The sequence below is a fragment of the Phoca vitulina genome, unplaced genomic scaffold (genome assembly GCF_004348235.1).
Source record: "Phoca vitulina isolate PV1807 unplaced genomic scaffold, GSC_HSeal_1.0 scaffold122, whole genome shotgun sequence".
Classification (NCBI taxonomy): Eukaryota; Metazoa; Chordata; class Mammalia; order Carnivora; family Phocidae; genus Phoca; species Phoca vitulina.
The window spans coordinates 468,532-496,154 of record NW_022589825.1 but is presented as its reverse complement, the minus strand read 5'-3'; the positions used below and the strand labels follow the sequence as shown (position 1 = coordinate 496,154).

General features: G+C 39.3%; 1 pseudogene; it reads right to left on the bottom strand.

Moving 5' to 3' along the window:
* Positions 1–5,831: 5,831 nt before the first annotated feature.
* Positions 5,832–6,349, bottom strand: LOC116628541 (annotated as a pseudogene).
* Positions 6,350–27,623: the final 21,274 nt, after the last annotated feature.

The following is a 27,623-nucleotide window of genomic DNA, read 5'->3' as shown; positions in this document are numbered from 1 at the left end:
AAATGCAGTCTGTTCGAAAAGCATTGTCAATTACATACTTCTATGATCGGTCATCCTGACTTCTACCACAGTAAATCCATGTTTTCTTGGGATCCAAATGTGCTGCACTTTACCTTTAATCTTGTGTTAGTGTTTTTGTAACTCTTTTTCCACAAATAATACATTTTCATTACCAAAAATGTAGCAACTATGGATCAGCAAAGTGAAGCTCCCTGTGTTGTTTATTTTATGCCCACAGAATGACATACAGAGTAAGTATGTCAAAACCTTATTCAAAGAAACACTTTCCAGAGCCAGGACAGATTAACCAACCATCTACATCACTTAATATCGTCCATCAAAAACCAGTGACCTTGAGACCTGGCTGGATTCTAAAGTGTCTTTTGGGTCATCAAGGACAGGTGAAATAAGGTGAGGTCTTGATCTGGGGTTCAGAATATATGAAATCCATTGATAAATCAATGATGCTACACTGTAGATGGATACTCAGTTGAAGAAAAGACCTCATTTCCCAGTTATTCTGGATAAGAGAGTTCACATATCTATGTAAAAAGGGAGAGAGGGCAATTGCTGGTGGACACATAGTTATCTGACCCTGCCTCTATGGAAGGTATTTACAACTCTAACTTTTAGGTAACTGACTGCATTGAAATACAATCCTTGTCTTACTCAAGCAACTGTATTCTTTCCTGGAGGAAGCAAATCCTTTCCCTGTGGGAAAATACTTTGTCTTCATTTGCACAATCATTTCAACATTCCTGATCTCTACATGTGACAGAGAGATGATAGTTGACTTGGCCAGGGTAATTCCTATGGAAGCAAGGGAGAACATGGCCTGGTTACATGAAAGATGAAGACTGAGTTGTAGGACAGGTGCAGGGGAATATGCATTGAGTATTGAGAAATCTTCTTAGAATTTTGGTGCAAAGGTGAGAATATATGTAAAAGGGCTGTAACTAGAGATGTAGGCAGGGTTCCAAGGATTCAAGCAAATTTTAAAATCATTAATTCTAAGAGACTGCATCAGGTTGAAATCCTAATGAGAAGGAGCCATCTCTTCTTAGGTTTAACATCTCAATTGACTACACTACCTTATCCATACCTGACATCCTTGTTTCCATTCTGGGGAAGCCCTAAACATAATCAAATGGTGTAGAGTTTGGTCTTAATGCCTCTTAATTAGATAAATGGATGATGGATGTAGGAAGTGTCTAAGATGTGCTGTGAAGTCACAGATTTTTATGTGCCAAAGCAGAGCTCTTCCTGAAGCTGATGAACCCATGGTGTTCAGTGGCTAAGAGGATGCAGTTTCTCAGGGCTCTGGAACTGATGGCTTCAAGATGGAAGGCACTGAGGGTGTATGGGACTGGCCTGAGGGTCACCAAGGAGACCTGATGTCATTGTGAGGATCATGATGACATTGTAATAGACACAATCACTACCTGACAAGAAGAGCAAGAACTTTCTTTAAGTGCTTGAGACTCAGCTGAGGGTGGATCTTGGAGGGGGGTGCTCATCTGTCCTGGGGTGTGAGGAAACAAAGGGATTCAGAACCAAGTCTCCTCCTTCCACCTTTGGGGCTCAGTGCCCTGTATGTCTGAAAGGTAGTCATGGGTTCCTGCCAACTCCAGTGAGTGTGGGTCCTGTTTCAGGAGTGTCCTAGAGCTGCTTTCCTCTAAAGGCAGAGAGGGGTGCAGGAGGGAAGACAGGTAAGGCCTCTGAGTCCCAGCTTTCTCATCTGTCAAATGGGGATGAGAATGCTTCACCCACAGGATTGCTGAGAACCCTCAGTGATACACTGATACATGAGCATGTCCATGGCCCTGTGGCTACTGTGGGATCATGAATGCCTATATGAATTCAGGCCACTTCTTACTCCTCTTCAATTTTGTCATTAGGACGAAGGAAGAAAGGAAAAGAAAAAGGCCCTGTGAGAAGTCTATTATAACATGTGGTTGTCATGATCATGACCCAACTGCATCAGTGTCATGTCACTAAACTAGTGCCTAACATGGTGCCAAGCATGTAGTTACTCCAGTAAAGCATAGTGATTTCTGGATCTGTCTCTCCCTGTGCAGCTCTTCATGCCAGTGGCCCAGCTCATGTCAAGTGCCTCAAGGAGGCAGGTTGTGAGGTTCTGTGTCCTGATGGCTGCTGAAGCTTCCATTCCAGACTTAAGGGCAGCAGTCCTCAGGAGACCCCAAAACTTCACATCCCTAGTGGGATGTGAACCCTGGATCAAGTGGGTTCATTGATATGAAGAATATCATGTAGTATAATAGCTCCGGTAAGGCTCACAAACGAGGCTGAATGTAGAGAAGCCACTTTGATCTCATGATGGGAGAAGAGGTTTAGCAGGTGGAATTTCATTCGGTCAGCAGCTACAAGCTTAGTGTAATAGCCCTTGAGCCCCATCTTAGAGAAATCTGCCATTGTCTGAAAGCAGTGAATGGTTCCACTTGACAAACACTTGTTCTTTAACATGCACTTGCAATAAATACACATATATTTTTTCTTGCTGTAGACATAATTAATCCTACGTTCTCTCTGAGAATGCGAAAATATGCATTAGTTTGAAGGGTTCCTAGCAATTTGAGATTCTAACATGTCTTCTTTCCTGGTAACCATGGTTTTATCTGTTTGGTAAAGAGAATTTTTTAGGAGCCTAAAATTTTTCAAGTGTTAGTTTAAAATGTCAGTTAAAAGGATGTGGAATTTTATAAAATAATAATGACCTGTGTGTCTTTGCCCTATTACCGTGATACCATGTAATATCGCTTATAATAATCAGAAATTCTTAAACATCATTATGATTATATTCCCAGGACATCACATTTAGATTTATAGTTGCCAACCACACCATGCCCCGTCTCCAATCAACCACCAATCTTTTGTCAATAGATTAGTTTTGATTCCTTATAATTTTATGTCCGTGGAATCATACAAGTTGCATTTTATTTTCATCTGGCTTGTTATGTTCAGCCATTTATTTGTTTATCGATTTAAATTATCTCTTATTTGACATAAATATATGAAACATTTATGAACATCTGGGAAATACTTTCTTGAATATTTAATACCTAATATATATTAAAGAAGACTTCTGTTTAGGAATCATGTAGATTACCATTTCTTTTGTGAATCACCAAATTATCCAATTCGTATACACTGAAGTAGAAACACATACGGGATTCCCTTCAGATTTAAGATTATAGTAAATATTTAATATGTGACTATAACAAGTTGGAGTTATGAAACTGTCCCCAAGAAGGGAAAATAGAAATATTAGCCTTTCTTTCTTTTATAAAGGAAAATTTTGTGCTTTGGTGATGATAAAAACCAAACCATAGGAATTGCTTGTTTTGTTTCCTACATACATATTTAACTGAAGAATAGTCAAGTAATTAAGAAAATAATAATCATATAAATATTTTTAATTTCAGAAATTTATTTTATACACATTCCATGTAACGCATGTCTTTAGATACACTTTCTTGCATCTACATGGGCTGATAAATATGTAAATTTTACCCTACATACATTTATTCATTGAAAAGAATTTTGCAAATGTATTTTATACATGTTAGCAATAATCTTTATGGTCATTTTAGTAACCTCTGTCTTATCTGTTTTTTTATTTCTTTTAAAAGATTACCAGTATGGAATAAAATAAAGATTACAAGTATGAAATAAAATAGTGTGTAATTATAATGTTCCAATTTCTGATATGGTTAAATATATTGACTGAACACATTTTCTAATACGCCATATTTAGACAATATAATGGTGGTGATAAATAACGGTGGAGATAGAGAATTCTTCTGCAGGTTTCTGAGTGTTCAGTTAATTCTTTTTCTGCACCATAGAAATCATGATGCTAGACTTACTTTGGGGATGTTTCCATGAAAAAAAAATCTACAAAATATTATACATGAATCTAAATATATAAATAAATATAAATGTAAAAAAAGTTTGAATTAATAAAAAGTTGTCTTTATCAAATAATTCCAAATAATATACGTAGATACCCCACCTCCGTGAGGTGAGACAAAATTCCAATTTACAAATCCAAGGCCGGGGCAGACCTAGTGATCCTTTTCCAAAGAATAGAGTAGGTGAATTGAAGTTACTGTACACTGGGGAAGCTATACAAACACCACCTGAACCCTGTTAATAAGGGTCAATATCCCTAGTGACACAGTGAGGTCAAGTGGGTATCACCTCCTCCTAAATATGAGGTGATGAGAAGGGCACTTCAATTCTGTGGCCTTCTTTGCCAAAACCCATAACTGCAGTCTAATCAGGAGAAAATTAACAGCCTATGCCTGTACTCCTCAAGACTGTCAGGGTCATGAAAACATTCCTCAGACATTTCAACAGAGAGTTACCACTGGATCCAGCAATCCCACTCTAGGTACACAGCCAGGAGAAATGACAACATATGTCTACGTAAAAACTTGTACACGAATGGACATAGCATCATTATTCATAATAGTGGAAAGAACCAAAATATCCGCCAATTAATAAGTAGATAGATAAAATGTAGCATATTATTTGGCAATATTTTTAAAAAGGAGAATGTAGTACTAATACCTGCCGTAGCATGGATGAAACTTGAAAACGTTAAACTAAGTGAAAGAAGCCAAAAAATGCAAAAGATGTGTGATTCCATTATATGAAGTGTCCAGAGAATGGCTGTCAATATGCTATACCCAAGGAACACCGCCCTTTCCATCCTGACTTTGAGAAAGCTCTGTCTGTAGGATTTGGGTCCCAGACCTTTCCTCCCGCTTTCCTGTGCCTTACTGTTCAAGCAGCAGTTCAGGCTTTTATCACAAGGTGGCACCAAAGGACTACCATAATCAAACTCCTCTCCTAGACTTGTCTACCAGGAGTAAAATAAAATAACAATAATTTCCCTCAAAACTCAGGATTTGAACCTATACAGAATTATTTTAATTCTGAAAAAAAACCTGTTGGGTGCAAAGGGAGATTATGAAAACATATACTCTGGGTTTCTGCTGACAAGGAAACACAGCAGGTATGCCGTGGCAGTGCAGGGCAGAACAGGAAGTAGGTGACTGAGAGAGGATGGAGCAGCACAGCAGAGTCTGAACAGCCGTGTCCTGTGTCATGGACAGGGAGTGACAGGCAGTGGGTGAAAGAGGGTCTGGGCAGCCTGCACAAGGGTGAAGTAATGGAGGGTAAACACCCTGTTCTCTGCTAAATCTGTGCTAGTTCTGTGTATTCATTCTTAAAAGAGTTTACTTAATCGAGGTTTTGACACATTGGCTATTTATGTCATTCCATAAGCTCAAAATGAACAACACAGGGAGCTTCACTTTGCTCATCCATAGTTTCTCTAGTTTCAGTAACAAAAATGCATGATGTGTGTAAAGAAAGGTATAGAAACACTAAGAAAAAAGTAAAGGTAAAATGCACAGTGTTTGGATCCCAAGAAAACAAGAAGAGATGGTGGTTAGAAGTCAGGCGGACTGCATGTAATGATTAGGTTTAATTGACCATACCTTTTCCATAGACTGAAATTTTGTCCTGGGTTGCATATTATCACGACCATCGGTTTTCCTGCTTTCTCCGATTTTCATTACTAAAGTCACCAGTCTTGGGCGCCTGGGTGGCTCAGTTGGTTAAGCAACTGCCTTCGGCTCAGGTCATGGTCCTGGAGTCCCGGGATCGAGTCCCGCATCGGGCTCCCTGCTCAGCGGGGAGTCTGCTTCTCCCTCTGACCCTCCTCCCTCTCATGCTCTCTGTCTCTCGTTCTCTCTCTCTCAAATAAATAAATAAAATCTTTAAAAAAAAAAAAAATAAAGTCACCAGTCTTTGGCTATGAGCTCCTCTTCAACATTTTCTAATGCCCACTGGTGATCTGTCAGCTCCAAAGCTTCCCACTGTCTCGAAAGCTCTGTTGGTGTCTGCAGGCATGGCCATGGCAGCTCCGGTCATCTGCTCCTGGATCACTCATGACTGGTCAGCTTAGAATCAGAGTAAATGCTCTGAAGCCCAAAGACATTGAGGAAATATCAGGATGCATAACTTCTGCAGGATGCATCAAATGTGAGTAGTTGGATTCCTTGCTGTAGCATAGGCTTAAAAGGGAGGACAGTAGAAATGGGACCTTGGTTGAGATAAAGCCTGAAAATGTCAAGTTGACTCATTTACCAATAAGAATCACAAGGGGAACATTTGTTACATTGCCTTTCATCATGTCTGTGAGCATAGTGTGATGAGTCAGAGAAGGAAACACTACCTTCTTTTTAGGTTTCCTGAAAAATCCATCCTCTTTGTCATTGAAGTAATATTTTCTGTCTAGATAAGTGGGAAAAATCATCACATCTGTAATTTTGTTTTATTTTCCTCCCAAAATATGTTGATATTTTAACCCCAGGTACCTATGGATGAGACTGCATTTGGATATAATGTCTTCGCAGATGTGATCAGGTTAAGATGAGGTCATTAGAACAGACCCCATTCTATAGGACTTATGTCATTATAAGAAAGGGAAAATGCCATTGAAGACAGAGACAGGTGGGGAGAACATGTGATGACAGAGGCAGAGACTAAAGTGATGTTGTTGCAAGCAAGGACATCAAGGATTGATGATCACGACCGGAGGCCAGGAAGAGGCCGGGAGGATTCTCCCTAGTGTCTCAAGGTGCAAGGCTGTACTGAAACCTTGATTTGGGTCCAAACATCCAAGACTGTGAGAGACTCAAATTTCTGTTCTTTTAAGCTACTCGTTTGTGTACTTTATTACAGTACCCATGGAAATTAATATACTACCTTAGTTTTAGGTTTTTCTTTCTTGGATATGTTTCTTTGCTGTGATAAACAATAAGGCTGTCTCTTATGATACGAGCAGCAGTAGCATATACTGGTTGCATGTATTTACTCAGGAGCCACACAGCCTGTGCTTAAATCTAAGCCTTGAAACTTGCTAGCCCTGCCTTCGCTGTGCCTCAATTCTGTGATGTCTAAAGTTGGGCAAAAATAGCTCCTCCTCATAGGTTGTGGTGAGGATTAATGATTAAGTATAGATTTAGCACATACAAAAATATTGGGCAAGAAAAGGCAACAGTAAATATTGATCATGTTATCATGAATATCATATCAGATATTCATGGACCATTAAAGTTTCAACTGCCATTTTTATTATTTTGTGCATTCACATTGTATGGCATGCACTGACTTTCATAATATAATATTTATTATAAAAAAGTAGTTCACAATGCTGTAAGTAAGGTATTATTTATGTTCTCAAATACAGTTATATTTGCATAGTGAAATATCTGAAAATATATATATTGAATTGGAAACAGTGCTTGTCTGTGATCAATACTCCTTTAATAGTTTCTAATGATTTTCACCTTCCCTGTATTTTCCATTTTTACTTACAAGAAAACACTTGGATTTAGAAGTGAAAAAATAGCAAAAATAAATTACCATTCCCAGCTGTTTCCATAGGAGAGTGAGTCAGTGTCAGATGTAGAATATCCCTAAAGCAGGTGAATCAGGTTAATTGGGTGGTCACAGCATTAATTCTTAAATCTACCACATGAGAGATGGCTAAGGAGTGGCAAGCAAGTCTCAAATAAACCTTACATTCTGCAGTCCTATGATGTCTCCACTCCTGAATATTTAGTGGAGGTCATGAGAAGAAAGTACCTTTACAACATCATTCTTTCTGTTCTCTCCAAATAAAGCCCCTTGAACTGAAAGCAGATTCAGGGCTTTAACCTCCAAGTTAGCCAAGCAGGGAATCCGCAGGAGAGGGAAAGGGGGAGGCTGCATGAAATTGCCCAGTACTCAGCCCATAGCTTCCAGAGGGGAAATGCTTCAACAGCGGGATTCAGGGAGAAGTTTAGTCACAGGTTCCTTCTGCCCAGGGCCCTGGAAAACAAACACAAGTGGATTTAAACACCTTTGAAGTACCTTGCTTGTGCAAATAAAATAGTAAAAAGAAAGGAGAATATTCACATGCCTAGCACTTGTAATACAAATCAGCTTGAGTTAAAACAGAATGCAACCCCAAATCAACTTAAGGTTTGGCTCTTAGTGTGGATACAAGAAATGAGCTCCCTACAATCACTGTCATCTGTCACCAGGATGGCCCAGATTAGGTTCTAGATGTACAGGCCTAGATGAGTAACAGTATGAATGAAATTCAGAAAATGAGGCTTGGACAAAGGGAAGATGTTTCATGTTCAAGAGACACTGAGGCACTGTTTTGGACTAGCTGGAGCCTGGGAACTCTAAGACTGAACACAGATGATAAAAACTGACTAAACATAGAGCTGTTGATTCTATGAGGGCTTCCTGTAGCATGTAAAGTGAGAAAATGGGTTTGTTCTTGTCAGAAGCTCTGAAAGAGAATACACATGGCAAGGAGGCAGAAATGGCAGATCACCCTATTGAGATGTGAATGTGGATTTGTTCTTGTGTTTCTTTCTTCCTCCTTTTCCATTAAGTAGCCAGGAATCTCTGAATAAAACATGTAGTGAAACAATACAATATTTCACGTAAGAAGAAACTATAAAGAAAGATTTCAAGAGTTAAAAAGCCCAATTCTTGACAATGGTCACCTCTGGGAAATTATAGAAGAGTGCAAAGTGAGTATCACCTCTCTATGTAATGTTTATTTCTGAATATGAGGACATAGAAGTCTGACCTACTATTTTCTGTTAACTATCTCATGTCTGTAATGTTCCAAAACAACTATAGTTCTTATGAGTTTTAATTCCAATTTTGAAAACCACCCATACATTTAGAGAAAGTGAAAACTATAGTCAGACCCAGATACAAATAAATCAAATTTGGAACTCATTATCTTTTCAAGATATCATGTTTGTGCATTTCTTCCCTATATTAAGATAGACTAGAAGTCCAAGGTGAAAGCTCAGCAGGGTTGGCTTTTTTTTTCTTCATTTATTGTTTTTATTTGCAGGAGTGGGGTGCTTTCTTTTGAGGCCTTTCTCCTGGGCTTGCAGATGGCCACCTTCATACTGTATTTTCACATAGTCACCCCAAGGTTTGTGTTTCTGTGTCTTATTCTCCCTTTATAAGGACACCAGTTATATTGGTGTGGGACCCACCCATAGGATTTCATTTTACTTTAATCACCTCTTTAAAAGCTCTGTCTCAAAAAACAGTCACATTCTGAGGTACTGGGTGTTAGAATTTCAAAATATGAATTTTGGAGGGGGACACAATTCAGTCCATAACACTCTCATCATATTCTCCATGGGTGTACATGTAATGCATATGTATTACATGTGGGTCTTATATATGTGGAGGCTCAACATTTGCTGAAGATCAAGTCAGTAATTAGATGTACCTAAGTGTTCTCCACACTTTAACCATTGGCATATGCAATCTTTTCTGTGTAAGGGCTGAGGCCAGCATAGAGGAAGTCACCAACCATGGTCCTGTAGGCAGGGACTGATCTGGGCTTGGGGACTAAAGTCTCCTGTTTTCAGTCTAATGTACTAGAAACTCATCTTTATACAATGTTATTTTCTGCTGTCTCCTCCTGGGAATCAATGGGAGGTTTGCATTCCAATGTCAAATGGAAGGTAAAACACGAGAAGTCACATAAAATAAAAAGTAATGATATGTGATATAGGGTTAACACCCAAAATATATAAACAACAACTCAATAGGAAAAAAATCAAACAATCCTAGTTAAAAATTGGTCAGTAGATCTGAATAGACATTTTTCCAAAGAAGACATACAGATGGCCAACAATACATAAAAAGATGCTCAATATCATTAAGCATCATGGAAATACAAACCAAAACCCCAATGACATATCACCTCATTCATGTTAGAATGGGAATTATCACAAAAACAAGATAACAAATGTTGGTGAAGACATTGAGAAAAATGTGTACTGTTAATGGGAATGTAAATTGGTACAACAAGTATGGAAAACATTATGGAGAGTCCTCAAAAAATTAAAATTAGAACTAACATATGATCCAGGAATCCCATGTCTGGCTAATTGATGAAAATGAAAACACTAACTGGAAAAGATATATGCACACCCATGTACACTGCAGCATTATTTACAATAGCCAAGATATGGAAAGAACCTGTGTCCATTGATGGGTGACTAGAAAAAGATAATGTAGCATACACATAATACCACATATATAATTTTATACACACACACACACACAATGGAATACTATTCATTCATAAAAAAGAACAAAACTTTGCCATTTGTGATAACATGGATGGAATAAAATCATTACACTAAATGAATAGGTCAGATAGGGAAAGAAAATTACCATATGATCTCACTTACATGTGGATTCTAAAAAAAAAACACAAACCAAAAAGAAAGAAAACAAGCTCATGGATATAGAGAACACATTTCTGGTTGCCTGAAGCAGGGATGAGGGGTGGGACAAATTGGTAAAGGGGGTCAAAAGGTAGAAACTTCCTATAAAATAAATGAAAATATATAAATTCTTATAAAATTCATAAGCATGGTAATGTAATATACAGCATGGTGACTCTGGTTAATACTACTGTATTGCATATTTGAAGGTTGCCAAGAGAATGGATCTTTAAAGTCTTCATCACACAAAAAAATGTAAGTATTTCAACTGACGGATATTAACTAGCCTTATTCTGGTGATCATTTCACAATATATATAAAAATATCACATTATGTTGTACAGCACATACACAAAAAAACAATAAAAGGATTGATTAGCTTCTTCTTCCTCACTATAATCAAGTAACTCATCCACAAAGAAATGGCACCACACCTAACCCAGCATATAATTATGTATACATGTCCTTTCCTGCTGCATTAAAGCCCAATGGTGTTTATGAGTTATCATGGTTAAATCATCTCTATTATTGGGGGTAGAACACAGGCGAGCCCATACATGTCTTTGTTGAAGCTTTACACTGTTACATGTTGGATACTTTCAATTGGTTTGTTCATTTCTCCTCACATAGCTCTGTGAGGTAAGTATCAACCTGCCCATTTTACAGATGACCAACTACAGGATCATACACATCTACATACAGGCATCTTTTTCATTTTCTACAGGTTATTTTTTCCCAGAGAAAAGACATAATGTTAGACACAGAAACAAGCAATGAAAAGACAATTTTAGACACAGAACAAAGGTTTTTCTTCAAACTAAATTATGAAACAATATCTGTTGTGTGATCCCAAGGCCCTTTGAAAAATTAATATGTGTATAAAAAGAATGACATACACATAATTTCACTTCCTATTTATGCCTACATCTACATTCATTTACTTACTAAATGTGAATTAGATGTCTACTGTGTGCCAGGCACTGTCACTCCAGTTCCACATCTGAATCCACATCTTCTTTCCCTTGATAAGTAGACTGGATAACTGGAAATGGCCATAGGCAGCAAGATGGATGTTAGTACCCAACACATGGGGCAGTGAGGTTTGACCTCAAACAGACTCCATTCCAAACATTTTTAGTCAAAGCTTGACTCTGAGTCCTGGAAATCCAGCATCTACACAGTCTAGACAGACTAGGTCTATACCCCAGTTCTCCACTTAAAATGGTGTGAGTTTGATACTTTTGCTTCCCGTTACAGTCACTCAGTTGCCTCTTTTGCAAAATTGCAATTATATGATACCGACCTTAGAAGAAAACGTCACCTTCTAAGCACACGAATCAGATTATGTCACTCCTACACTCTGAACCTCCACCATCATAATGACTCTAACTCCTTACATCCAAATGATGTGGTTCCTGTCTGACCTTTGATCTCATCTCTTACTGTCTGCACTTTCTCTGCAAGATTCCAGCCACTTGAGGTCATCATATGCTTCTGGAATAACTGATGCCATTCACATAGCAACCAAAAAGCCAAGCCAGTCCTCTTCTTGTTCAGGACTCAACTCAAAATCCCTTCCTGAGAAAGAGTCTGACTGACAAACCCATCTGTAATAATCGCTGTCCCCATCGTTTCCTACTCAATGGATCTGTTTATTGTTTAAAGCACTCATTCCCATATAAAATTCTCCTTCTTGATTTGTTTACTTGCTTATTGCCAGTTTTCCCAAGCTGAAACAAAGCATCAGGGACAATGTCTTCCCTTGTTCACTGTTTTGCATCCATAGTGACCAGTTCAGTGGCTGTTACAGATCTAATTGCATAATCTAAGAAAGATACGTTAAAGTCTTAACCCCCAGTACCTCAATGTAAACTTATATGGAACTATGGTTGTTTGCAGATGTAATTGGTTAAGATGAGGACACACTGGAGTAGAGTGTGTCCCTAAACCAATGTGACTGGTATCCTTATGAGAAGACAGCCATGTGAAGATAGAGCAGGGGCAACACCATGTGACTATGAAGGTAGAGACTGAAGTCCTACAGCTACAAGCCAAGAAATGCACACATTGTTAGCAAACCAGCAGAAGCTAAGAAGAAGCTTGGATAAAGACGCCAAAAGGATTCTGAGGGAGCATGGCCCTGGAAACACCTTGATGTCAGGCTTCTAGCCTCCAGAACCGGGAGATAATCAATTTCTATGGTTTAAACCACCCAGGTTTTTGTACTTAGTCATGTGAGCCTTAGGAAAGTACTGCAGAGCCTCCCATATCAAACACTGAGTAAGTATGGCTGAAGAGAAAGAATTGTTCCCCTTTTGATCCATTGGGAAAAGGTATAGATACTTAAAGAGGAGTTACAGGAGAAATTGATACCAAATAAGAAATTAAAACATTCAAAATTTTAAGAACACCTTGTTGCAAATGCACAGCAGTGACTTTCTTTCTACCTTGGATGAATACCACAATAACCAGGAGAAATTACACAAAATGTAGATAACCCGAGCCCCACTTCCCAGTTTTGGATACAGCAGACTTAGGGTGGGCCCATGTACCTGCTATTTCAACAGTCACGCCCTACTGATTTTGATGAGGTGGTCCATGGACTCCACTTAGAAAACTCCTGACCTAAACATCTGACTTTTGTGTACCATTTATTTAATGCCTACCATTTAGTGTTCTGTGGTATGTGGGGAATCTCTTAATTTAATTACTCCAAAGGGCTCTGGTCCTTCCCTCTTACCTTCAACCATAAATTCCTTTCTTTCATGGGATCACACTTAAAGTCCACAATATTCCTGGCTAGTTCGAGCATTGGGTGTTGTTATCGTGTTGTAATGAAGACACTGGAGGAAGAAGGGTAGTGACTTAACTAAAGTGTCCTAATGATGTGACCTTGATCTCTTTACTCTTGTTCCAGCAAATTATCTAGCAGATTGAACATCACACCTGGTTCTTCTCTTTCAACCCCTGTTTCTGGGGCTCAGAGTCCACATCCTTCTCTCATATTCCACTAGAAGGGGGATCCAGGGTATCAAATAGATGGAATGGAGAGGAAAAGGAGAGGAAGGGAGAGTACATGAAGTGCAGGGGAAAGCAGTAAGCATGTGCTTGCCTGTCCCCACTCAGGTTACTGGAAGTTGTGCAATGACACTGTGCCTCTTCCCCAGCACCATCCCATAGTCCCCTCCTGCACACGGCAGTGACATTGAAGCTCTCACATCATGGCAATGTGAGCTCATGCCTGCTTGCTGTTCCATGTCCAAGTATTCTGTCTGGAAGCCACGTTATGGTGTTCATGTCAGAGGCAGCACGTTGACAGAATGAAGAAAGCAAAGCTGGAACAAGCATCTAACATTCTGAGGGCTTTCTAGATGCCATGTAGTATAGGTTGCTCTTTTCAGACTCCTTCTGCCAAGAGACTGCCTTTGAATTCATCTACTGTATCAGCACCTCTAGTTCCCTAGCCAACTGCCTTCAGGTTCCAACTGTAACTCTTTTCTGAGTCTTCAGCCTGCTTGCAGGCTTCTTCATCAGATTCTACTATGCTTCCATATTCTCAGGAGTCAATATATTAAAATAAATGTCCATCAATATACCAACATCCCATTGGTTCTGTTTCTCTGGAGAACCCTGACGTCAAGTTTCTATGGCAAGTGCCATACCCAGGCGATTCCCCATACCAGAAATGATTCCTCACAGCCATCCAATCCCTGACCTTTTGCCAAAAGCAAAACACCTTTGCTCTTCAGGCCACCATATAAGAAAGCATTGTGGTTAAACCCTGTAGACTGAGACTAGGGAAATGGGTGGAAATCTGTCCAGGTTGATGGAACAAAGAATATCCCTGTCATCAGGAATTTGGCTTACTTTAAACAGACAATAGGGAATTATTATCTCTACACAGAGCCCCAGGGAGGTATCTTGGGTTCTTGCAGAGGAGCTACTATGCCTTAGAGGGTGAACATGTAAAATTAAGATCATGCTAAGCTGTCAGCTATCTGTGGCAGAAAACTAAAGACTGTTTACAAGTATGTGACTAAATGATCTAGATACATAAAAATGTCATCTAAGCAGCCTCAGAGTTGTTTCAGGGAAGCAGGCCTAAAATATTACAATTTCTACTTTTTCAGTTTAAGTTTTTTGTTTTTTTAATGTTCAATATATCACTCTTTCCCACATTGCTTCTGGAGTTTTGGTCCTAGCTGGGAAAGTTTCTAACATTATACTCAATGGCAAAACACTGAAAGCCTTTCCTCTAAGATCAGGATCAAGACAAGGATGTCCATTCTCACCACTTTTATTCAACATACTACTGGAAGTCCTAGCCACAGCATTAAGACAAGAAAAAGAAATAAAAGTAATACAAATTGATAAGGAAGAAGTAAAACTATCACTATTTGTAGACAGCACCATACTATGTATAGAAGTCCCTAAAGACTCCATCAAAAAACTATTCAAACTGATAGGTGAATTCATTAATGTTGCAGGATACAAAATTAATACACAGAAATCTGTTGCATCTCTATACAGTAAAAATGAAGTAGCAGAAAGAAAAATTAAGAAAACAATCCGATTTATATTTGCATCAACTTTCAGTTATCAAATAAATAAATAAATAATGGAGAGTAAAAGATAGCATCTGAGATATGGTTAATAATACTGTAATAATGTTAGGTAACAAATGATCACTACACTTATCTTGGTGAGTATTGAGTAATGTATAGAATTGTTGACAATATGTTGTATACCAAAAACTAATATAACATAGTATGTTGAATATACTTCAAAACAAAAAATATTTATATATACCCTTGTCTTTTGGTTATTAAAAGGATGAATGACCAGGAATCACATAATTTTCAAAATTCTACTGTAGAGTTTGGAAGAGCAGGCTCTCTCTGAATCCTGAAAGAGTAAAAAACTTCTCTGTGCCTCAGTGTTCCTCATCTATAAACTAGGGAAAACAATCAGCCCTGCCTCAGGGGTGGTTGTTTTGAAAATTAATTGAGTTCACACACAAACACACTGAGCACAGGGCAAGGCACACAGTAATAGCTCAATATGCTAGAAGTTTCTGTAAATATATGCAAGTTCAGATTCTTACACTTTTGATAGTTTTCATGCATCTTTAATAGAGCTTAATAGTCTTATAACTGAATCCTATTCATCAACTGATGCATGTTTTAAATCACCAATTTTCACTATAACCATTGTTGGATACCTAGTTATCATGAGAATGACTCAAAAGTTCTTTGAACAACCCATCATAGAAAACAGCACCACCATTTCTGCATGTGGCTGAATAAACCTGAGGGCTCAACAAGGATCTGCCTTATGGTCCCACATCCCCACCCACAGCTACTGCAGGTTGCACATATCCTACCTCCAAAAACTCTATGCTGAGCCGGCTCTGTCCCCTGCAGACTGCTCCAATGCTGGGCCAATCCATGCTGGTCCTTCTCCTGGATTTCTGCAAGATGCATCTAATGGCCACCCCCACAGTCATCATGCACCTGTCCAGTCCACTTTCCACACAACAGCTAGAGACACCTCTGAGCATATGAATCAGATCATGTCACTTCCATGCAGTAAACAAAGTCAACTGCAGTCTCCTTCCATGACCCAAATGAGGTGGCTCCTGTCTGCCCTTGAACCTCATCTTCCACTATCTGCACACTGTCTCCCAAGTTTCAGCCACTAGAACTTGTCATCTGCATCTGGAATAACTGGTGCCACACATATCACAAACAGAAAGCCAGTCCAGGCTTGGTTTCCTCGTGACCTTCAGGACTCAGCTCAAATGTCCCTTCCTGAAAAAGTGCTTGACTGACAACATCATCGATAATCCCTGCCCTCATCATTTTCTACTCAATGGATTCATTTGTTGTCTTTAAATCACTCGTATCCAAAAAATAAAAAATATATATAAATAAAAAAGAATAAAGCACTCATATCCATATACAATTGTCCTGCCTATTGATTTCTTTACCTTATTGACAGTATTCCCAAGCTAGAAACAAAGCACCAGGGACACTGTCTAGTCTTGTTCACTGTGTTGTGGCCACGGCAACTAGTTCAGGAGCTGTTATAGGTTGCATTCCATCATACCAAACAAGACATTGAAGTCTTAACTCTCAGCACCTCAAAAGTAACCTTCTTTGGAACTATGGTTGTTCCAGATGTAATTTGTTATGATGAGGTCCTATTGGAGTAGGACGTATCCATAAACCAATATGTCTGGTGTCCTTATAAGAAGACAGGCATGTGAAGACAGAAGAGGGATAACACCCTGTGACGATGAAGTCAAGGATTGCAGTCACAAAGCTGCAAGCCAAGAAATAAACACATTGCCAGCAAACCACCAGAAGCTGGGAAGAAGCAGGATAGATACACCAAAAAGATTCTGAGGGATCATGGTCCTGGCACCACCTTGATTTCAGGCTTCTAGCTTCCAGAACTGTGAGACAACAAACTTTTTTTTTTAAAGATTTTATTTATTTAATTGACAGAGAGAGACACAGCGAGAGAGGGAATACAAGCAGGGGGAGTGGGAGAGGGAGAAGCAGGCTCTCCGCGGAGCAGGGAGCCCGATGCGGGGCTCGATCCCAGGACCCTGGGATCATGACCTGAGCCGAAGGCAGATGCTTAACGACTGACCCACCCAGGTGCCCCGAGACAACAAACTTCTATTGTTCAATCCACAGTTTGTAGTTCTTAGTCATGGGAGTCTTAGGAAAGTATCACAGCGCCTCCCATATTAAACACTGAATAAGTATGACTGAAGAGAAAGAATTGTTCCCTTTTTGATGCCCTGGGAATAGTCACAGATATTTAAGGCTGTGCTGCAGGAGAAATTGATGCCAAAATAAGACATTAAAAGATTCAGTATTTTAAGAGCCCCTGGTTGCAAATCCACAGCAGTGTTTTTCAAATGTGGGTGAATACCACCATAAACAGGAGAAATTGTTCAAAATGTAGACACTTCCCACCTCACGTCCCTGTTTTGGATACAGTAGACATTGGTTGGGCCAATATACCTGATGCTGTAGCAAGCACCTTGATGACTTTGATGAGGTAGTCCATGGACCAAACCTGGAAAAATACTAAATTCAGCATCTTGATGTTTGTGTACCATTAATGTAACACCTACCATGTAGAGTTCTGTCATATGTGTGGAGTCTCTGTTAATATAATACTAAAAAGGGCACTGGTCCTTCCTTCCCACCCATGGCCCAGATTGCTTTCCCACAGGGGATCACACTTAAAGTCCACAATATTCCTGGGTGGTTGGAGATTTGTGAATTGTTATCCTGTTGTACGGAAGACACCACAAAAAGAGTAGTGACTTACCTGAAATGTCCCCAATGATGGGATCCCGATCTCTTCACTCTTGTTCCAGGAAATCGTATACAACACTGGACATCATTCTTGGTTCTTCTCTATCAGCTCCTGTTTTAGGGACTCAGAGTCCACATTCTCTCTGACATTCCACTAGAAGGAGAGTCAGGGGATCAGACAGCATGTGGAATAGATAGGAAAGTGAGAAGAAGGGAAAGCACATGAAATGCAAGGGAAAGGGGTCAGCATGTGATCACATGTCTCCACTCAGTCACTGGAATCCGTACAACACTGTGCCTCTTCCCCAGCTGCATCCCACAGCCCCTCCTGCACAGAGCAGTGACATTCACACACTCTCACATCATGGAAATGTGGGCTCATCCCTGCTTGCTGTTCCATGTCCAAGTATTCTCTCTAGTAGTCATGGTAGCATGTTCATGTCAGAGGCATTTCATTGATGGAATGAAGGAGGCAAAGCTGGAATGGACAGGCAACATATTGAGGGCTTTCTAGAGCGAAATACAGTGTAGGTTGCTGTTCCCAGATTTTTTCTCTTTTAAGTCCTCAAATCACTGCAGTGAGGTTGGCAACATTACTTTCTTTATACAGATTGGGAGATCATCAGGCGACAGAGCAAGGTCCATGCTCAAAGAATTCCAAGAAGGCAACAAATGTAAACAGCAGTTAATTTAAAAAGGCTAACATTGGCCAATTCTGTGACAATGTCAGCGTCAAAATATATATAATTACTATGTCGGATGGTATTCCTTTGATCAAAGTAGGAATCCATGAGTCAGACTCATGAAATAAACCCATGAACAAGTAAATAATTGATAGGGGAGAAGGGACAACCCCTGACAGACATTTGAACGGCAATTCATAAGTCTAGAAAAAGTGACAGAATTATAAAAGCGGCACTTAACAACTATCAGAGTTGAGTGATTCAGGCAAGAATCATAAATGGATTTTCAGTCTGCACCAAATTTTACAGCAGTCACTGAGTCACCATGGTAACCATGCTGGCCAAGGAAAGCTGAGAGAAAACAAACAGCAACCACCCTGACTTGTCTCCTGACATGTGCTCGGAACTGAGGAGGACAGACGTACCCACAGTAATTCACCTCACATATTCCTCACAAGAAATATTCCTCAGAGCTTCACCAACACACACACACACACACACACTCATACATATTCTCTCTCTCTTTTTCTTACCACCCAATAATCCACCTAAACTATTTCATATTAGTGACTACTTTTCTGAAGATAACCTGCAGAATTTTGTGAGGCACATGTTAATCCCTATATTCAGTACATTGCTGATCACATCTAAAGGCTAGTATGGATGGCTAACAATATGTTGGCTAATTGAATTTAAATAATTTTTATTTTTTTATTTTTATTTTTTTTTAAGATTTTATTTATTTATTTGAGAGAGAGAGAATGAGAGACAGATAGCAAGAGAGGGAAGAGGGTCAGAGGGAGAAGCAGACCCCCCGCTGAGCAGGGAGCCCGATGTGGGACTCGATGCCGGGACTCCAGGATCATGACCTGAGCCGAAGGCAGTCGCTTAACCAACTGAGCCACCCAGGTGCCCTAAATAATAATTTTTAAAAACTACAATGAGATATCACCTCACACTGTCAGAATGGGTTAAAATCAATAACACAAGAAACAACAAATGTTGGCAAGGATGTGGAGAAAAGGTAACCCTCCTGCACTGTCGATGGGAATGCAAACTGGTGCAGCCACTCTGGAAAACAGTATGGAGGTTCCCCAAATGTTAAAAATAGAACTAACCCTACAATCCAGCAATTGCACTACTGGGTATTTACCCAAAGAATGCAAAAATACTAACTCAAAGGGACACATGCACCTTAATGTTTATAGCAGCATTATGTATAGTAGCCAAATTATGGAAACAGCCCCAGTGCCCATTGACTGATTGACTGACCAATAGATAAAGAAGATGTGGTATGTGTGTGTGTGTGTGTGTGTATACTATATATATATATATATATATATATATATATATCTCAGCCATCAAAAAGAATGAAATCTTGCCATTTGCAATGACATGGATGGAGCTAGAGGGTATTATGCTAAGTAAAATCAGTTAGTCAGAGAAAGACAACTATGATTTCACTCATATGGGGAATTTAAATTTAAGAAACAAAGCAAATGAGTAAAGAGGAAAAAAGGGGCGCCTGGGTGGCTCAGTCGTTAAGCGTCTGCCTTTGGCTCAGGTCATGATCCCGGGGTCCTGGGATCGAGCCCCGCATCGGGCTCCCTGCTCAGCGGGAAGCCTGCTTCTCCCTCTCCCATCTCCCTGCTTGTGTTCCCTCTCTTACTGTGTCTCTCTCTGTCAAATAAATAAATAAAATCTTTAAAAAAATAAAAAAAATAAAGAGGAAAAGAAGAGAGAGAGGCAAACCAAGAAACAGACTCTTAACTATAGAGAACACACTGATGGTTACCAGAGGGGAGACGGGAAGGGGGATGGGTGAAATAGATAGTGGGGATTAAGGTGTGCACTTCTCCTGAGGAGCACTGAGTGATGTATGGAAGTGTTGAATCACTATATTGTACACCTGAAACGAATATTACACTGTATGTTAACTAACTGGAATTTAAATAAAAACTTAAAAATACATACATACAGATAATCTATGTAGCGTACCCATGACTACAGATGTGCAAGGCCTGTATACTGAACACTGCAAAACATTGCTGAGAGAAATTAAACAAGTCCTAAATAAATGGAGAGACATACCTTCTTCAGGGGTCAGAAGACTCAGTATTGTTAAGATGTCTATTCTCCCCAGACCGATCTATAGATTAAATGAAATACCAATAAAAATCCTAGCATATGTACTTAAAAAAAATTGACAGTCTTATTCTAAAGTCATGTGAAAATGGGAAGGGACTATACTATGAAAAAAAAAGACTTTGAAATAGATAATAAAGTTGGAAGATAAGCTCTATTCTATTTCAAAACTATAAATTCACAGTAATCAAGACAATGTGGCATTGGGATGGAAGTAGAAATGTATATCAAAGGAACAACATGAAGAGTCCACAAATAGACCCAAACATGTATGGACAACAGAATTTTGACAAAACTACAAGGGCAATTCAATAAAGAGAAAATAGTCTTTTCAACAAATAGTCCTATGACAAGTGGGTCTCCATAAACACAAACAGCATTTGTGATCCTTGTATTGCACCATACACAAAAGTCAAATCAAAATGAACCACAGAACTAATTGTAAAAACTAAAAGTATTAAACATCTAAGAGAAAACCACAAGCAAATAATCCTGTCATTCCTAGACTAGCTGAAAATTTCCTAGATGTGACATCAAATGCAAAATCAAAACCATGAATGAACAAACTGAAAAACTAGACTTCCTCAGAATAATTTTTGTTCTTCCAAAGACACTGCTGAGAGAATTAAAAGACAAGCCACTGACTGGGAGAAAATATTTGAAAATCATATATCTGATAAAGGACTTGTTTCCAGAATAAAAAATCTCAAAACAATAAGAAGGAAACAGACACTCCAATAAACAAGTGGGCAACAATTTGAAAAGATACTACACCAAAAGAGATATACAAATGTCAAATAATCACATGGAGAGATGCTGAACATCATTAGTCATTAGGGAAATGTAATCCCATTACACCCTTCTGAGAATGGCTGAAATGAACAGATTGACCATTCCAAGTCCTGGCAGGGTTTTGGCAGATGAAACTCAGACACTGTTGGTGGCAATGAAAAATGGTGCGACCACATGGGAAAATAGTTGAGCACTTTTTTATAATGTTTATTTTAAATTCCTCTAAATAAACACAGCTAAGTATTAGAGAAAGAAACCCTACATCCAAGCACAATCTTAAACCCAAGTGTTTATAGCAGCTTTATTTACAAGAGCCCAAAATTGGAAACAATTCAAATACCCATTACCTGCTGAACATAAAGACCAAATTGTGGTGTATCCACATAAAGTGATATTAGTCAAAGATTAAAAAAGAAGGTAATAGTCACACATGCAACAAATGCATAAATCAAGAAATAAATAGGTTGAAAAAAAGAAGACTGACAAAAAGGAATACACCCCGTTGAATTTCATTCACATAAAATTATAGGAAAAGGGAAGTTATTCTTACTGACAAAATATCAATGATTGCCTGGGAATGAGGTTAGATGACATAGACAGGGATTTAGGGAGAGGTAAATGGGGGCATTACAAAAGAGTATAAAGAAGCTTTTTGAGGTGATGGATACTTTCATGATCTTGACTGTAGTATTGGATTGACAGGTGTATACATATATCAAAACTTATTAGAGCATATAATTTAAATATGTATAGTGTATTGTAGGTCATCCACACTGGATGTCAAACATCAAAAAGTGTTTGACATATATTTATAATTCTCTGGTACAATACTAAAAAGTGGGTGTAAGAGTCCTACGATTATGTTCTTATACTATTAATAGACTTACGCTATTTCTAATCAAATTGGCCCATACTGCATATAACTGAAGTAGAAATAATCACTTGCAATGAAATCTCTCCAGATATTTAGAGAAAGTTGATGTCCGTTTCCTTCCTAAGTACAGAAATAAAAATATTATATATTAGGAAACAATCAATTATATTTAAGAGAACTGGTTATCTTATGGAAGGAGAATGAGGTTCATTCTCATTGGGCAAACTGTGGAATAATAAATATTCTTTACAATATTAAATTTTAAAGCAGAGTGAGAAATAGAGACTTCCAGTATTAAACTGAATAAGTCACAGGAATAAAAGCCAAGGGAATATAGTCAATGGTATTGTAATAGCACTGGGTGGTGACAATAGCTATATGTGTGAGCATAGCATAACTTAAAGACTTGTGGAATCACTATGCTGTACACTTGAAACTTGTGTGACATTGTTTGTCAACTACACTTCAATTTTTAAAAATATATGAAATTCTAGATGCTGACATTTCAAACTAACATTTGGAAAATTCCTGGCTCTTTCAAAACTTTATTATATAATGGAAAAAAAACATGGGGACCAGGGAAGAATCTATGTTACAATGTGAAATTGCAAGGAAGATCTAACAACTGCACATTGACATCCATCTATGAGATACATGGGAATTGCCAATTATTCTTTATGCAGTGAGAACAATTTAGGTTCATTTATCCCAAATGCATTAAAGACCAACTTCCTACTCCAGCTGGACAATTTATTACTTCTTAGGGAAAAACCTCATCTCTAAGAAGGGCCTCAAAGGCTACTACACAGGCTGTAGCTGCTAATGGAATGACATTCCACCTGCTAAACCCCTTAACCCATAATGGGAACAAAGCAGCTTCTCTCATTTTAAACTAGTTTGTGAACTTCACAGGAGCTATTCCACAGCAATCTTTTGTTCAGATCTATGAACTCACTTCAGCCAGGATTTATATGCCAGCAGGGATGTGAACTGTTAACAACTCCTGAGAACTGCTGCTCTAGAATCTGGAGTAGAAGTTTCAGGAGCCATCAGGACACAAACGCTCAGAAATTGCCTCCTTCGGACACCTGATATGAGCTGGGCCACCAGCATGAGGAACTGCACACGAAGAGAGACACATCCAGTAATCACTATGCTTTACCAGTGTAACTATGTGCCCAGAGCCAGGCTAGGCTGTAGGTAGTGACAATGACACAGATACAAGAGGTTGTGATCCCAACAACAACGTGTTATAATAGACTACTCACCTGGCTTTTTTCTTCTCTTTTCCTCATCTATCCCCTAACAGCAAAGATGAAAAGGAATAGAAGTGACCTGAATTCATACAGGTTTTCATGATACCGCGGTAAACATAGGGTCATGGGCTTGCTCATGTGTATCGCTGACTGTTCTCAGTGATCCTGTGGGTGAAGCATTCTCATTCCCATTTTGCAGAGGGGGAAGCTGGGGCACAGAGCTGTGACCTGTCTTACCTCCAGCACCACTGCCTTTGGAAAAAAGTACCTCCAGGACACTCCTGGAGCAGGACACACACTCACTGGGGACAGGCAGGACCCCAATGGCTTTACCTATGAGACTGCCTGGGCACTGAGTCCCAAAGTGGAAAAGGGGCGACTCAGATCTGGATCCCTTCATCTCCCAGCACCATGGTACCCAAGCCCTCAGCTAAGATCCAGACAACTGAACTGTGCCCCTGCAATCCCCATCAAGCAACTGCATCTCTATTAAGTGTCCTCACAACCGCCATATTGAGGTCAGTATTCTCCACCCCCCTTTTTTAAATTCAATTAGCCAACGTATAGTACATCATTACTTTTTGGTGTAGTGTTCAATGATTCATTAGTTGCGTATAACACCCAGTGCTCATCACATCACGTGCCCTCCCTAATGCCCATCACCCAGTTACCCCATCCCCCCACCCACCTCCCTTTCTGCAACCCTCAGTTTGTTTCCCAGAGTCAAGAGTCTCTCATGGTTTGTCTCCCTCTCTGATTTCCTCCCATTCAGTTTTCCCTTCCTTCCCCTATGATCCTCTGAGCTATTCTTCATGTTCCACATATGAATGAAACCATATGATAATTGTCTTTCTCTGATTGACTTATTTCACTTAGCATAATACCCTCCAGTTCCATCCATGTTGATGTAAATGGTGGGTATTCATCCTTTCTGATGGCTGTGTAATATTCCATTGTATATATGAACCACTTCTTCTTTATCCATTCACCTGTTGAAGGGCATCTCGGCTCCTTCTACAGTTTGGCTATTGTGGACATTGCTGCTATGAACGTTGGGGTGCAGGTGCCCCTTCTTTTCGCTACATCTGTGTCTTTGGGGTAAATATCCAGTAGTGCAATTGATGGGTCATAGGGTAGCTCAATTTTCAACTTTTTGAGGAACCTCCATGTTGTTTTCCAGAGTGGCTGTACGAGCTTGCATTCCCACCAACAGTGTAAGAGGGTTCCCCCCTCTCCACATCCTTGCCAACATTTGTTGTTCCCTGTCTTGTTAATTTTGGCCATTCTAACTGGTGTAAGGTGTTATCTCATTGTGGTTTTGATTTTTTATTTCCCTGATGGCAAGTGATGTGGCGCATATTTTTCATGTGTCTGTTAGCCATTTCTATGTCTTCTTTGGAGAAGTGTCTTTTCATGTCTTCTGCCCATTTCTTGACTAGATTATTTGTTTTTTGGGTGTTGAGTTTGATAAGTTCTTTATAGATCTTGCATACCAGCCCTTTATCTGTTATGTCATTTACAAATATGTTCTCCCATTCCGTAGGTTGCCTTTTAGTTTTGTTGACTGTATCCTTTGCTGTGCAGAAGCTTTTAATTTTGATGAAGTCCCAATAGTTCATTTTTGCTTTCGTTTCCCTTGCCCTTAGAGACGTGTCTTGCAAGAAGTTGCTGCAGCCGAGGTCGAAAAGGTTACTGCCTCTGTTCTTCTCTAGGATTTTGATGGATTTTTGTCTCACATTGAGGTCTTTCATCCATTTGAATTTATCTTTGTGTATGGTGTAAGAGAATGGTCCAGTTTCATTCTTCTGTGTGTGGTTGTCCAATTTTCCCAGCACCATTTATTGAAGAGACTGTCTTTTTTCCACTGGATGTTCTTTCCTGCTTTTGTGAAAATTAGTTGACCATAGAGTTGAGGGTCCATTTCTGGGTTTTGTACTCTGTTCCATTGATGTATGTGTCTGTTTTTGTGCCAGTACCATGCTGTCTTGATGATCACAGCTTTGTAATATAGTTTGAAGTCAAGCATTGTGATGCCCCCAGCTTTGGTTTTCTTTTTCAACATTCCTCTGGCTATTCAGGGTCTCTTCTGGTTCCATACAGATTTTAGGATAATTTGTTCCAGCTCTGTGAAAAATGTAGATGGTATTTTGATAGGGATTGCATTGAAAGTGTAGATTGCTCTGGGCAGCACAGACATTTTCACAATGTTTATTCTTCCAGTCTATGAGCATGGAATGTTTTTTCCATCTCTTTGTGTCTTCCTCAATTTCTTTCATAAGTGATGTCAGGATTCTATGGCAACCGGGAGCCTAGGCTGATCCTCCACACCAGAAAAGCCTCCGCACACTCATCCACTACCACCCATTTTCCTGAAAAGAAAACGCCTTAGCTCTTTAGGTCACACATGAAAAAACACAGTAATTAGAGGCACTAGACTGGGACCCTGGGCAATTGGCAAAATTCGTCCCTGGTTGATGGAACAAAGAATTTCTCTGTTCTCAGGAATCTTGTTTGACTTAAAGAGATGGTAGAGGACTATTATCAGTACACAGAGCCCCAAGGAAGTATCATAGGGTTCTGGGAGATGAGCCATCCCATGGAGGATGAACATGGATAATCAAGGCGATGTTAACTAGCTAGTCATCTGTGGCAGGAAACTAATCATTTAAGAAGTCTCAGAGTTATTTCAGTGAGGCAAGCCTAAACTATTAGTCAGTAGACAGAAACCTAGTCAACTAAACTATATAAGTGTTTTCCTGGGGAATTCTTGCCTTCCAGTCCCAATATGTTCTTCCAGGTGTAGGGACAGGTACAACCAAAGACATCTAATTGCTCTACCTAGAGAATCACTTATCTGATCAGTGAGGTTAGAAGGACAAATGGGTTGCACAACCCAGGCCTCTCTCTTCAAAACTCTTGTAGCAAGCTGCCCTGATGAAGCACATGTTTTCCTCTGCCCTCAGAGGTGGGCCTGAAAATACATTCACAACTCCTCTCCTCTTTTCTATGTCTTGCTGGTTCCCACACTATTCCTATGGTCTTGCTCCAAAATGTTTTGATCTTTAAGAGCCCCCTCCCCAAATACATTCCTTCTCCACATCTGGGTTCTAGGCCAACTAAAAAGAAGGACAAAAAAATGAAAATGCATTGACTATTTCTTTTTCTTTTTCTTTTTTTTAATTAACATATAATATATTATTTGTTTCAGGGTACAGGTCTGTGATTCATCAGTCTTACACAATTCACAGCGTTCACCATAGTACCTACCCTCCCCAATGTCCATCACCCAGCCATCCCATCCCTCTTACCACCCTCCACTCCAGCAACCCTCAGTTTGTTTCTGAGATTAAGAGTCTCTTATAGTTTGTCTCCCTCTCTGCTTTCATCTTGTTTCATTTTTCCCTCCCTTCCCCTATGATCCTCTGTCTTGTTTCTCAAATTCCTCGTATCAGTGAGATCGTATGATACTTGTCTTTCTCTAATTGACTTATTTTGCTTAGCGTAATACCCTCTAGTTCCATCCACGTCATTGCAAATGGCAAGATTTCATTTTTTTGATGGCTGCATAATATTCCATTGTGTATATATATATATATATATATATATATATATATATATATATATATATATCACATCTTCTTTATCCATTCATCTGTTGATGGACATCTAGGCTCTTTCCATAGTTTGGCTGTTGTGGACATTGCTGCTATAAACATTGGGGTGCATGTGCCCTGTCGGACCACTACATTTGTATCTTTGGGGTAAATACCCAGTAGTGCAATTGCTAGGTCATAGGGTAGCTCTATTTTCAACTTTTCGAGGAACCTCCATACTGTTTTCCAGAGTGGCTGCACCAGCTTGCATTCCCACCATCAGTATAGGAGGGTTCCCCTTTCTCCGCATCCTCACCAACATCTGTCGTTTCCTGACTTGTTAATTTTAGTCATTCTGACTGGTGTGAGGTGGTATCTCATTGAGGTTTTGATTGGGATTTCCCTGATGCTGAGTGATGTTGAGCACTTTTTCATGTGTCTGTTGGCCATTTGGATGTCTTCTTTGCAGAAATGTCTGTTCATGTCTTCTGCCCATTTCTTGATTGGATTATTTGTTCTTTGGGTGTTGAGTTTGATAAGTTCTTTATAGATTTTTGATACTAGCCCTTTATCTGATATGTCA